This window comes from Crocuta crocuta, unplaced genomic scaffold, assembly GCF_008692635.1.
Source record: "Crocuta crocuta isolate KB4526 unplaced genomic scaffold, BGI_CrCroc_1.0 scaffold17, whole genome shotgun sequence".
In the NCBI taxonomy this organism is placed as follows: domain Eukaryota; kingdom Metazoa; phylum Chordata; class Mammalia; order Carnivora; family Hyaenidae; genus Crocuta; species Crocuta crocuta.
Window position 1 is genome coordinate 2411603 of NW_027532041.1, and position 13461 is coordinate 2425063.

General features: G+C 40.7%; 1 protein-coding gene across 3 annotated transcripts in view; it reads right to left on the reverse strand.

Moving 5' to 3' along the window:
* SGIP1 (SH3GL interacting endocytic adaptor 1) overlaps positions 1–13461 on the reverse strand; it is a 214661-nt gene that overhangs the window by 180395 nt on the left and 20805 nt on the right. The window lies entirely within an intron of this gene.

The window sequence follows — 13461 nt, forward strand, 5'->3', positions numbered from 1 at the left end:
CCATGTCCCCTCCAGGGAAATTCCTAGATACTTCAGATTTGTCCAACTTCATTTTGTAGAGCAATTCAGCTCTCTATTTTGCAGAGCAATGCAGCCCTCTCTCTTTTCTCATGATGCTCCTCTGCCACGCCCTAGGACTAGTTCTCCACATCTACAAAGAAGAAACATAGTTTTTTCTAACTGATCTCTGTACTTCAAGTTTCCTCAACTGGATGACAAGAAAAACCATATTTCTATGGGTTACTATGAGGATTCAATGAGATGATGTCTAGTTGGTACCCAAAATAGTACCTGGTACATGGTAGGTCCTCAATTAATGTTATCTATTGTTAGTTATTGACATTTGCAATACTACCTTGTAAGTCTGTTTTGAAGATTAGAGACAAAGTGTGTAATGTGGGGACTATCTCATGGAAAGCATGTAAAAACATGCAAATGTGTTAATACTTACAGAGCACTTAGCATATGCCAAGCATTCTTCTATTTATGCACATTTAATATTCATGACAACCAAAAGAGAGAGAGTGGTTTTTCTTATCCTCACTTCACAGATGAGGAGCCTAAAGCATAAAGAGGTTAAGTAACTTGTGTCAGGTCACACAGCTACTTAGTGACATAACAAAGGCTTAAACTCAAGCAATTGTGTTTCAGAGTCTGTCTTTTTACCCACAACTTTGCCTGCCTTTTTTTTTTTTTATTAGCAGCATTCATTAATAAATGAGGACCAAAGGTTCACTCAATGCATTTTCAAACCATAGCAATTCATATCAAGAAACAAATTCTCCTAACATATTTTTAAAAGTAGTTTTTGATGGTGCTTGGACTCAGTTGGTTAAATATCTGACTCTTGGTTTTGGCTCGGGTCATGATCTCATTGATTTGTGAGATTGAGCCCCACATCAGGCTCTGTGCTGACAGTTTAGAGTCTGCTTGGGATTCTTTCTCTTCTCTCACTCTGCCCCTCCCCAGCTCCTGCTCTCTCTCACACAATAAATAAATAAACTTTTTTAAAAAGTAGTTTTTGGTAGTTCACTATGTCTTCCAGAAATGTTTTCAAGAAGTGTGGCTGTTTTTTAATTGCTTACTGTAAAATTCATAGCATCTAGGCAGAGTAACTATGCTGCACAATGCTGGTGAAACCATAAGCGTATTTGAAATGCAGAATCTCAAGCCCCAACCCTGACCTACTGCAGCAGAACATGCATTTTTGATAAGATTGATAGGTGTTTCTATCCACATTAAAGTTGGAGAAGCATTCTCCCAGGATACTTGAGTTCTGAAAGAGAAGCAGGAGAAAAGGGCCCATAAATATGATTCCCCAGGTATTTCTTGAGGAGCTTTCCAGGGTCAGCTTCCCTCCCCTTTCCCTTGTTTCTAGCTGGAGGGAAGAGTCTGAGTCACTTCTCTGTGCCAGCCCCTCTCCTGGTTGCCTCCTCTAAAGATTTTTCTCTTTGACTCTTTGAAACCAAATCACAATGCCTACATCGAGGATTCTAGAACTATTCCTCTGAAGCCCAGGTGACAAGGAACGCTTCTCCCTGATACGCCTGCAATAGAGGGCTTTTTTATTAAACAACTGGAGCCACACTTCACAAACAACCATTACTGGTGAATTCCACTTGAGGCAGGGAAAGCTGAATTGGAAGGAAAGACCAACCCACAGCTGCCAGGGTAGCACACCAGGCACTCAGGCAGAACCTGGGACACAATGTGTGGGGCCTGGTGCAGAATGAGAATGCAGGGTCCCTGATTCAAGAATTTTTAAGAATTTTTTGTAAATGTTTATTCATTTTTGAGAGGACGGAGGGTCAGAGAGCGAGGGAGACAGAGTATCCAAAGCTGGCTCTGTGCTGATAGCAGTGAGCCAGATGCAGGGCTCAAACTCGCGAACTTTGAGATTATGGCCTGAGCTGAAGTCAGACGCTTAACCAATTAAGCCACTCAGGCACCCCAAGAATTAGAAAAAAAATTTAGTGTTTATTTACTTTTGAAAGAGAGACAGATCATGAACGGGGTGGGGGTGGGGGGGCAGAGAGAGAAGAGGAGACACAGAATCCAAAGCAGCTCCAGGCTTTGAGCTGACAGCACAGAGCTCAATGCGGGGCTCAAACTCACGTGCCATGAGATCATGACCTGAACTGAAGCCAGACACTTAAACGACTGAGCCACCCAGGCACCCCAATCGTGTCCCAAGAATTATCAAGAATGTTAAGAAAGTAATAGTAGAGCACTACGCCAAGGGCAGGGCCCTTCTAAGCCTTATGCCACTGTACACGTGAAGCCAGCGCTGCTCTCAGGATAAAAATGAACAGAAGAGAAATGGATGCAGTTGTCTCTACTTTCAGAAAACTTTTTCCAATGAAGAGAAATTGTCATTGGAACAGGTCCAAGATTGGTTCATGGTGAATAAGACTTGAGAAAACCATTCAGACTAAATACCATTTATTCATTTCTTAATTCAAATCAAGATATGTTGCTAATTTTCTTGGATACAAAGTTAAAAAAGAAAAAACATCCTCCTTCCTCATGGGCCTCATACGTTAGTGGGCAAACTAATATGAAAATAGCCCTATAATCTGATTGTTATAATAATCCAAAAATATTAAGTATTTGAAACTGAATCACAAATCCATAAGATCTGTGATTTTTTAAATTTTGGGGTTTTTTTTAGATTAGTAAAATTCTGCTCCTAGCAAAAGTTATTTTTTGTGTGTGGCAAACTTTTTAAATAAAGCCAAAAAGCAGGTTGTTCTAAGGTACCACAGGTAGAGGCACCTTCTGGTTGAGGGATGAGGCACATCATCGTGCCTACATGGAAGTGTCATCAATATTTTTCTCATGCATGAGATGTGGCCCCAATTCCTATTTTTCTTCTTTATATCCTCCCAAAACATCTGTCTCAGTCTCATTGCCAGCGGTGGGCAGACCAAATGAAGAGACCCATCTTCCTGATGTGTTTGGAGAATGGCTGGCAATGTCTAAGAGACTCAGACTTGTGCATAGTCAAGCTCAAATTAAAAAGAGAAAAAACAGAGGCAACTTATTTTAGACCTTTCAAATCCCAGTAAGTGAGCAATGTTCGCATCTTTGAATACCAAATACAATGAACTTTTTGTAGATGATTCTCAAGCAGGCCGTACTTGGGCGGGTAGTTGATTGATTAGCAATATTGGCCATAGGTTTTGAATGGGAAAATTCCAAAATCCTTATGTTACAACCATTTTTACAAAAATCTAAAGCTATTTCACTGATTCTGATGTAGAGTTTACCCTTGACATTTGGATGAGAATTCCCAAATTATAATTCTTACCTGAGAGAATAACAAAGCACATATGAGATGCAGATGTTGGACCCAAATTAAGTCTACTCTCTAATTGATCCCCACCTAAACCCCTGCATCTCTAAGTGGGTGATTCATAGTCACACCTTAGGAAACCTACAAATTACTCCTTATTGTGAATCTAAAATGCTTTATATGAATAATGGAAACCTGAGAGTTAAACTAGTAAACATCAGGATACTACTCTAATTTTTGTCAAGCATGGACTCAGAAAACATAATTTAACCAGGTTGACATTCTCTTAAATAACTGGAATTCACATGATGAAGGTTAGGCTTTTCTTAGAAAAAGCTTTCAAGTATAGCACAAATATGAAGCTTGAAAAACCAATGGGGAACAGTTTGAGACATCTTGTGTTACAGATCATTTTATCCATGATGGATGCATTCACCCTTTAAAAACACTTTCTGATCTGAACGCTCATTTGAACAGGGTCTAGTTGGCATCAGAAGTAGGGCATCTTGCACAAGTCATCCCATGACTTCTGGGTGGGTGAGGGGGAGTTCTGGAGCCTTGGTTTTAAAGGGTACCAGTGACACATATCCAATGCCATGCTTTGCAAGGAAGCCGGGCACACAGCCTGCCTTCCTCCATCTCCATTGCAAGCCTGGAAGCGAGCCTGTCTATGCTTTTGTGAATTTGAACCTACATCAGGTTGAGCCAACTCAATCAGTGGGGAAATACAAATGCCCACTTCATTCTTATTCAGCTGATTAGAGGCTTGCAGCTCAGAGCCTCCAGGACAGCATGCCAGAGAAGCTCCAGGAAGCAGAGCTTCCTTAAAGAAGGCACATTCAGTCATTAGCCATGTGGCATTTCAGAGGGCTGGAGAAGACCCTTCAGAAGAAAAAGAGGAGCTCCAGCCAGGGCAAGGTTGTTATCACTTACTGCCAAAATACTAGAGTGTATCTATGTATAAACAGCTAGGAGAGCATCTTACTGGGGATTATGAATAAATGAGAGCTAAATCTAAAGGGCTACCCATTCCAAGTAAGGTGATACTGTGTTCCATTGACTATAAAGTCTGACTTAAGAGGGTTTTTTTTTTCATTCTTGGGGTTAGTCTACTAATATGTTACATATTTTCTTATGATTTGCAGTGGTGTGAGAGGTAATTATACACCTTGTAGCCATAATGCTTGAATCTGAAACCTGATTTAACCATGTTCTAGCTTTATCTTGGGTAAATTACTTAACCTCTCTGGGCCTCAGTTTTCACATCAGTAAAATGGGGATAATGTAGAACCTGCCTCACAATGTTGCTGTAGTGGTTCAGTAAGTAAAGCATTGATAGAGCACTCAAGACAGGGCCCAACACTGATGACGCTGACACAGGAGGAACTTCCTGCTCCTTGGGTCTATAAGAGACCCTGGCTAAGGCCAGGATTTGGTCACTTCAAAAATCTTTTTTGATTTCATGCATTTTGTTCTTCCTTTAGTATGAAACAAAGCACCTCTCCGAAACTATAACACTACAGAGATGCTAAATTAGTATTATTGGGTTTTTAAAAATCCTGACATAAATGATGGAAGAAGCGATCAAGGGTACCTTGATGAGAGGGAGTTGTACATTAATTCAACAAATATTTACTAATTGCTCATTATGTGCCTGGCATCAGGCTTATGCTCAGAATATGTTCTTGATGAACAAGAGGGACAGGGCTGTTTTTGTACTCAGGCTGGACCTTGAAGGATTTGGAAGAATTCAATGAAGAGATGCAGAAAACAGCCTTGGCAAAGGTTCACAGATAAGATAAAGATGGTGGACATGGAAGAACAGAAAGTTTATTTTGTGCAGAGAACAAAATAAAGAGAGATTTTTATTGATGCTACAAACAACAGAAAAAGAACAATTGAGGTGTTGGACAAGAGTAAAAAGGGAACAAGCATATATACATAAGGAGGAAATATACGAAGAACTGGGAGGAATATTGGGTAGAGCTTGGGAATATGGACAACTTGAAATCTATTTCAGGATTTCAGGAGTGAAATAAGTTCTAGATTCACCATAGTGGATGGTGGAAATAGGAAAGAAGAACACAGAGAGAGTCATTTTAAGATCAGAGCTGACATTGGGGTGCCTGGGTGGCTCAGTTGGTTAAGCGTCCTACTTCAGCTTAGGTCACAATCTCATAGTTAATGGGTTCGAGCCCCACATCGGGCTCTGGGCTGACAGTGCAGAGCTTGTTTGGGATCCTCTGTCTCCCAATTTCTCTGCCCCTTCCCTGCTCACTAACTCTCTCTCTCTCCAAAAATAAATAAACATTAAAAAAAGTAAAATCAGAACTGATAGTACTTGGTGACTGAAACTAGAAGATAAAGCACAAAAAAGAATAAAAAATGATCCCATGTCCTCCCAAACAGTTGAGATAATTAAACCATTAACACAGCTCAAGACACAGAGTCCCTAAGATTACTCAGTTTAAAGATAATCAATTTTATAGACTGATTTGATCAATGGAGAGTATCTTAATCAAGATAGCACATTAAAAATTAGTAGGAAAACTGGAATGAAATATCTAATCTAGTGCCTCTTTCTACCATTCACTAAGGTAAAGGTTATAGCCTCATCTACAAAACACAGGCAGACTCAAATTTGAATTCCCTGCACAGGCTATAGGGCCTTCTGTATGAGCCTTGAAGCAAGTATCTAATCTCACAAGATTGTAAAAAGCAAAGCAAAAGATATTTAAACCAGTGGAGCTCAATGGCTGTTGAGTTCCCTCTTTTCTCCACTCAACTCCAACCTGTTTAGATTCTGCAGAGCATCTTTTCTTCTGAAATTGCATAAACTTATGGATCAAGGGAACACATATTCAACAACCACCAGAAGAGAATTCTTGAAGCTCTTGGATTCTGTATAGGATTTGCCCAGGAGTCATAGAACAAAGTGTGTTTGGTCAGTACAGGAGACACGGAAATGGGAGCTGGAATGTGATTAAGACACAGAGTTGCAGACAGTTGCAGCCTAAACCAAGCAGCAGGGAGCGAATGAGGCCAGTTCATACCCTCTGGATGGACACTCAGAGGGTGTCTAAGCTCAGAGGTTGATCCAGAATGTCAGAATGTCAGAGCTGGAAGTGAACTCCAAATCATCGTGCAGAATCCTCTCGTTTTACAGATAAGGACACTGAGGTCAGAAGAAGGTAGTATAGGTAAGAAAGTCTACAACAAAGCAAAGAGAGCAGGATGGCGGGTGGTGAAGAGCATAGACATTGGAACCAGGTAGATATCAGTCAAATTACTTCACTTCTCTCAGCCTCATTGTTGATGACCTTATTTTTAAAATGGAAAAAATAATACCATCTGTAAGAGGAGCCAGTGATTATCAAACGTAATGCTTTATGAAAAGCACTGGGCACAGCTGGCTCTGAGGGTCATTTGGAAGAATTCACCTTTACACGCACTCCTCGCCACCTGCACAAAAAGTTGTAATACATGCTCTGGTGCACGTCTGTTGTGGGGCAAGTGATCATAAAGCCATTATTCCTGCAGCTTTCTGCCCAGCCCCTAAAACCACAAGGCCCAGGTCATCTGCGACTCAAGCCCCAAATGTGAAGCTACTGTCAACACCTCCCTGCGTTGTAAATGCAGACGGCAGGGAGCTGGAGAGACAGGAATTGCAAGAGTTAAGAGTAAAACAAAACTTGGCTGATGTTTTGGTCTCTGAGGCCCCAGTGGCAGTCGGCCAACTTGTGTTGTGGCCAAAGGGAACTTGAAAATGAAGGAATGGGAAGCATCTTAAAGGGAGAACTCGTTTTGTTTTCTTCCTGGGGGAAGGGTTTTCCTTGTGTGGTTGAAGGCACTTCTCCCTCAAACAAATGATGGATTTCTTGACATAAAATACCTGCCAGTATGTAAATGTAAAAATGAAACAAACAAAAAAGGTTAGATGAGCAATTACTATGTGCCAGGCACTAAACTAAGCACTTCATATGTATCAGCTCATTCAATCCTCATAATAAATCTCTGAGATATGTATTATTATTGTAATATTGATTTTAAAACTGAAAACAGAGGCACAGAGAAGTAAATGAGTCAAGACTGCACAACTAGTTAGTGACGGGGGTCAGGATTTGACCCAAGTGGTCTAGCTCAAGAGGCTGCTTGCTGCCTCATTAAGGCTACTCTGCCACTACCGAATCCGATTGAATGAGGGGAGCATAAAGAGCGGAGACCACAGAGCAGGAACACAGAAAGCAAACCACCTATGAGAACACAAGGAGAAACAAGGAAAGAAGAGAGAAGAGGAGGCAGTGTCACAGTGCAAAATCGCACACTGTGCAGATAAGGACACAGCAGAGGCTCACAGAGTAGGACAGCCCTGGAGGCTGTGTTGCTAAATGAGTTCACTGAAGTTAGTACAGGTTCTGAACAATACATAGCCCATCAAAAAGGCAGACTCGAGAGCTCAGACGGGGTGATAAGTGGTGATAAAGAGGTCCCATGTGAAGTCTTTGGCAGCTCTTGACAATGGACAAGAGCCTCACCAGCCCAGCTGCCCCAGACAGGCTCACAATGGTGGCTGGCAGTCACTAAACACAGTGGTTCAGAGATTATAGGATTGGAACTTGGTGGTTCCACGCTGCTCTGCCACCTCCTCCTTGGGCACGTAACCTTGGGCCTCATTTTCTTTATTTATCAAATGGGACTAAGAATAACCTTCATAGGGTTATGGTGAGAGATAAGTGGTATGCCATTTTATACAGCCCCTCACTCGAAGCCTGGTACACTCTTCTATTATACTTAGTAATAATAATGACTGTGACTACTAACCCCCTCAGGTGACCATGGTCTACTTTTCTATGAGCCATTTTTGCCCTTAGAGAATCTACAGAGTCGTGGACTTTGCACACTTTGGATACATGTGCCCTATATAGAGAGTTCATCTATACTGATGTTTTCCCTGCTTTGATGAAAGAACTTGGAATGAAAACAAGAAACCCAAAGTGCAGGTCAAAAGGCAATACCTGAGGGCTATACTTGTATTTACTGCAAAATAAATAGGATAAATGCTCTATTTTGAGTTTATAAATAAACTTGGAGAGGATCTGCATATTTTTACACGTTTCTAAAATACACATTTTGTTATAGTTATTGAGGACTGAGCAGCTGTTAGTAATATTGCGATCAAAAGCAGTGTTAAGCCTTAACTACAATGAAGCCATTAAAATGGAACCACACAGTCAAAATCACTTTATTTCTCATATTAAACAAAGGTCAGCTGATGACTGAATTGCCTCTCAAATGCTAGAAAATAGAAATTCTATGATAACTGAAACGAAATGTGCTCAGTAGATTGTTAAGCAAGAAGAGGAAATAGATTTCTCAGTCTAGCATGGGAAAAGTGCATTAAGTGCTGAAGAGAGCATTGCAAGTTTCTCCGAAATATCCACCACAGTTTATTAAAGTTTGCTTTAACATACAACACCATAGAAACCTACAAAGAGTGAGAAGCTGTAAGCCAATTGGATTAAAAACAATCCAAACAAAGGCATTCTGGATAATCATTTTGTTACTTCCATAATTATCTACTCATGTTCTTTATTAGCCAGAAATTTATATATGAGGTATTACAGATGCTTCATAGTATTACAGGAACTGGACAGGCATCTCCTCAAATTTAGTATTTGTATGGTGAGAAGAAATAGGCAAGCATGCTGGCACAGAATTACTTATTGCAGTTTCAATTGCTGTGGTGCAGATGATGCCACTGTTTTGCCCTTACCTGAGAATATCTTCATCTAATTTTTCAAAGGTAAAATTTGAAGGACAATATTATTTAGTGGCTCACAACATAAGTTTGGAAGTCAGAGAGATCAGTGTCCAAGTCCTAAATATTTGGGCAAGTCATAAACTCTGATTTTCCATTCTCTCATTGACATAATGGAGATAATGACCATACTAGTAACCTCACATAATTATTGCAAATGAGACAAATGCCCATGGAAAATTGAAGAACAATTTCCAGCACATAGTAGGAGCTCAAGGAATAGTAGCTGTTTTTACATTAATAAATCTGAGCCCTTCTTGAATGTTTCTTCCTCCTGGGGAGCAAAGTAGTTACACCTACTTGTTAAGAGAACTTATGGCGTGGGGCACCTGACTGGCTCAGTCGATTAAGTGTCTGACTTCACCTCAGGTGATGATCTCATGGTTCGTGAGTTCAAACCCCACATTGGGCTCACTGCTGTCAGCGCCGAGCCCACTTTAGATTCTCTATCCCCCCTGTCTCTCTGTCCCTCCCCCACTCATGCTCTCTCTCTCTCTCAAAGGTAAATAAACCTTTAAAAAGAGAGAAATTATGGTGTATTTCAGGGCGAATGTTATTCTTAGTATTTCTTATTACACAACATCCAGAGATCTAGGATTGGTCTGGGGCAGCCATCTTTTGGTAAGTTGCTGGGCAGCTGCCTAGTAGTCAAGTCTACCTGGAGAATGGGAAGAACCAAACTCAGTTATGAGCAATTCCAGTTGAAGAGGCGATTTAGAGGTAAGGACCCTAAAGAGCTATTGCTCTCACCTATCAGCTGGGAAAATCAAGAGTCTACCATGAGCAGATGTTTGTATCACATATGCACCTGCAACATCAAAATTTAAAAAGCTTTCACAGGCTTTGGTATGGAAAAATGGAAAAGTCTGAATATTATTATGGGCTTGCCTCTGGGTCAATGATGAATAAAAAAGACTGGAAAACTGGGGCATCTGGGTGGCTAAGTTGGTTATGCATCCAGCTTAACCCAGGTCCTGAACTCATGGTTCATGGGTTTGAGCCCTGCATCAGGCTCTGTGCTGACAGTGCAGAGCCTGGAGCCTGCTTCTGTTCTGTGTGTGTGTCTCTCTCTCTCTGCCCCTCCCCCCCTCACATGCACTCACTCTCTCTCTCAAAAATAAATAAACATTAAAAATATTTTTAAAAAAGACTGTAAAAGTAACAGGAAGAAATATCCTTCAGGGCCATAACTGAGCCAGAACAGGTGCTTATAGTACAGAGTGGGTGTAGCAATGGACTCTTTAAAGGGCTTCTGGGGCGGGGGGTGGGGGGAGCCTGGGTGGCTCAGTTGGTTAAGCGTCCGACTTCAACTCAGGCCATGATCGCACGGTTCGTGGGTTCGAGCCCCACATCGGGCTCTGTGCTGACAGCTAGCCTGGAGCCTGCTTCAGATTCTGTGTCTCCCTTTCTCTCTGACCCTCCCCGCTCATGTGTCTCTATCTCTCTCTCAAAAGTAAATAAAATATTAAAAAAAAATAAAGGGCTTCAAGAAAGAGGGAAGCACTCTCTGCTTTCAAAAGTTTTCTAAAAGATTTCTCCTTCAGAAGCATAGCATAATGACACAGCAGTTGTCACATTGGGATTTGGTTGACATTCGTGTAGGAGATAGAGCAGTAAGATCAGGAGCTTTCTAAGGAATCTGGGAGAGTCAAGGATGGATGGTATCCAAAATGTGAGTGGCTAGCCCTAGCAACTACTTAGATACCAGGTCACAAATGAAGTAAGCTGGCAGGAGTCAGGGAGCACAGATGTAGAACAGTTCTAGGCAAGTAACCAAGAACACAGTCAATAGACATTTTTGAAGCACCAGGTAACAAGCTCTGGGAAAACTCAGTGCATCCAGTATGTACAAGCATGGAGTGTGTGTAATATTAACAGTGACAACCATAATGATAACAATAACAATAACAATAGCTGTGATCAACTGAACGCAAAGGTCATACAGTAGTCCCCTCTCATCTATGGGAGATACCTCCCAAAACCCCAAAGTGGATGCCTGAAACTACAGATAGTACCGAAGAAACCTATAATTATTGTTTTTCATACACACACATACCTATGATAAACTTTAGTTTATAAACTAGGCACAGTAAGAGATTGGCAACAATAAAAAGAACAACTGTAAGAATCTACTATAGTAAAAGCTATGTGAATGTGGTCTCCCTCTCAAAATATCTTATTGTACAATACTCATTCTTCTTGTGATGATGTGAGATGACAGAATGTCTATGTGATGAGATGAAGGGAGGTGAATGATGTAGGCATTGTGACGTAGTGTTAGGCTGCTACTGATGTTCTGAAGGTCAGAAGGCAGATTTGACCATGTGTAACTAAAACTACCAAAAGCAGACCCACAGAAAAGGGGGAACTACCATATATTAAAAGCAAAGTGTCATGTGATGCTTGCACAACAATTCTGACTTACCCTCATCTTATCAGGTTAGGTCCATATTTAAAAAGCTCTTTGAGAGTCTCATCCAGTGCTCCCTTTATAGCACTTTGCTCATTTATAATCATTTATTTATCTGTATTAATTTCATGTCTATGTCACTATCCTGTAAGGGTCCACAAGACCTGTGTTCATGTTTACTTACCATATGTACCTAGCACCTTAATAAATACTTGCTGACAGTCTTGTAAATTTGTGATAGATTAAAAAGCTAAGAAAGAAAGAAACAAACAAACACAAGCTGAAAGTGAGGCTTGCCCAAATGCAAACGGCCAGTAAGTTGCACAGGCAGGACTTGAACCCAGGTCTGTTTTGACTTCTAAGCCAGAGCATGTGTCTGTTATATCATATTAGTAATTAGAAAAGAAAAACAGAGTCCTTAGTATAATGAAGATTGGAACAGGAACAAGTCCCACATACAGGAAGCTCCACATATTTTTCTTTGGGTTATAAATACATTTTAGAGAATAGAGAGTTTGAAGGTAGGAGGAGGGGAGCTACAGAGCTGGAGGAGTACAGCCTGGTTATGAGAGACAGTAGGAATCTCTTTCGATGGAATTTAGCGAGGACACAGGTTTTCATAGAAAAATTTGTGGAGAGAAATGGAACATGGAGAGGTCAACCTCTGTCAACAGCAAGATCTCTTAAGCACTTTGATCTTTTAGATCTTGCTTGGAGGGAAAGAGCTTCAGTGATGAAAGCCAGCCTAATAAACTAGCTGCTACAGTATGAAAATGACTATCAAATAATTGAAGTGTGTCAAAGACATTTAAAAACAAGTACATGAGAAAAAAAGCACATGGTATATTCTAAGATCTTCATCTTTTTTACCTGTCAACGTGCCTCTGAAAAAAATCTAACATCAGAACTATTTGGGTTAGAAAGAGTTTATTCAATAGCTGAATTAAACCATCACCTGAGCCTTCAGACCTCAGCAGTGACAGTGCTGAGTGGCTGGGGGAAGGACACCACAATCCCTTTCAATCTCTCTTAGCTTTCCAGAAAATTAACATAACTATTAAATAAAGTCAGAGTAGTTATTACTCAAACACAGATTCAAGACAATCTCCTCTCAAAACAATAACATTAAAAAAAAACCAGAAGGCCATCTGTAGCTATTCAAGTCCATCCAACATCCAAAGTAATTGTTTAAAGATGCAAATGGAAATATGACCTTCTCCTTAAACCCCTCCAGTGGCTTTCCATTGCCTCCCAATCAATTCCAGATCCATCTCCATTGCTCACATAGCCTTATTTCATCTGATCTTGCCTTCTTTCTCTCTTGTTTCCTTTCCCTCCCTTCACTGGTCTCCAGCCACGTTAGCTTTTCTTTTGTTCCTTGAGTTTTACCAAGTTCCAGGCAGTTTTTTACCCCAGCAGTTCTCACTCCTGAAATACACTGCTCACAGATCTTTACGTGTCACATCATGAGGAAGGGTCAGTTTACATGCCTTCCCTGACCACCTAAAGGAGATTTCACCAGGACTCCCCACTCTTTAACACACGATTCTTTTTTTCTTTCATTGATTTTACCACCATCTGAAATTATCTTGTTTATTAATTTCGTTTGTGAGTCTTGTTTCCTCGTAGTTGGATGCAATCTCCAGGAGAGCAAGGACTCTCTGTGTTTTGCTCACTTGAATCTCACAACTAGAACCACGGCTAGCTCACAGCACTTCATTGCCACTAAGAAACTTCCTCGGTATCTTAGCCAAAATTCATCAAGGCAGCAACAAACTCTATTCTTCAATCTGTCTATGTGAAGTGTGGGTTGCCACAAAGACAGAAGATAGAGGAAAACTCAAGAGAAGAAATCCAGATTACATAATTTGATCTGGCAATTAGATTGCATGGATTAGACCTTGCTGAGATTATACACAGAACTATATTTGGTTTTGT